The following is a 1,244-nucleotide window of genomic DNA, read 5'->3' as shown; positions in this document are numbered from 1 at the left end:
TTTTTCTTTTTCTTGTAATGGAATTTTTTGGTCTTCTGGATATTGGTTCAAAAATGACTCCAGAATACTCTAGAGCAGAGGCGGGCAAGGGGTCACATGAGAGACTGACTGATCTGAAGGCCAAAATTAAGTCTGCTCAGTATTATTACAATATACAGTTATGTTCAGATCACTTAATATTGAGCCAAATTAAGTATGACCCCCCCATAGCCCTCCTACAGTACACACCGCATGAGCCCCCCACATATCCCTCCTGTATACAGCGCGAGCCCACACACATCCCTCCTGTATACAGCGAGAGCCCACACACATCCCTCCTGTATACAGCACGAGCCCCCACACATCCCTCCTATATACAGCACGAGCCCCAACACATCCCTCCTGTATACAGCGCGAGCCCACACACATCCCTCCTGTATACAGCGAGAGCCCACACACATCCCTCCTGTATACAGCACGAGCCCCCACACATCCCTCCTATATACAGCACGAGCCCCAACACATCCCTCCTGTATACAGCGCGAGCCCACACACATCCCTCCTGTATACAGCGAGAGCCCACACACATCCCTCCTGTATACAGCACGAGCCCCCACACATCCCTCCTATATACAGCACGAGCCCCAACACATCCCTCCTGTATACAGCACGAGCCCCCACACATCCCTCCTATATACAGCACGAGCCCCAACACATCCCTCCTATATATACAGGCACATTTTCTCCATTCCCGTCCCTCTGACTCCACACATTGGACACGATGTAGTGACGTCATCACACTGCCAGCGACCCCGTCCTCCACCGACGTATTCAGCGCTGTCTGCATCCTGAGGACGGTGGTGCCATCAGATGTGGGCAGGCCGTTGGCCGGTGTTTTTAGCCTTTTTGGGGGGGGGGGGGGGGGGGCAGACTGGAGCATGCACACGGCCGGATGTGGTCCGCACTATGCCCAGCTCTGCAGTAAAGCCTCCGCACTGGATACATGTTTACATCACAAGGATGACGCAGTGTCAGGCCGACAAAGCAAGAGATGGCGATCCGACAGGTGGTCTCCGGTATGGTAGCAACGAGTACTGACGCGGTCGCTGGAAGGTCTGGCACCTCCGTACACTCAACTGCTAGATCTGCCGATCCCCCGGCCATGTGTGCGGCGTTCATCCGAAATAACCTGGTGACAAGCGCTATCCCCCCACCTCCATCGCACCGATGGACGCCCCAAAACTTCTTCACCCAAAACACCAAAA

Source organism: Ranitomeya imitator, chromosome 10 (assembly GCF_032444005.1).
Source record: "Ranitomeya imitator isolate aRanImi1 chromosome 10, aRanImi1.pri, whole genome shotgun sequence".
NCBI lineage: Eukaryota > Metazoa > Chordata > Amphibia > Anura > Dendrobatidae > Ranitomeya > Ranitomeya imitator.
Note: the sequence above shows the minus strand (reverse complement) of the source record.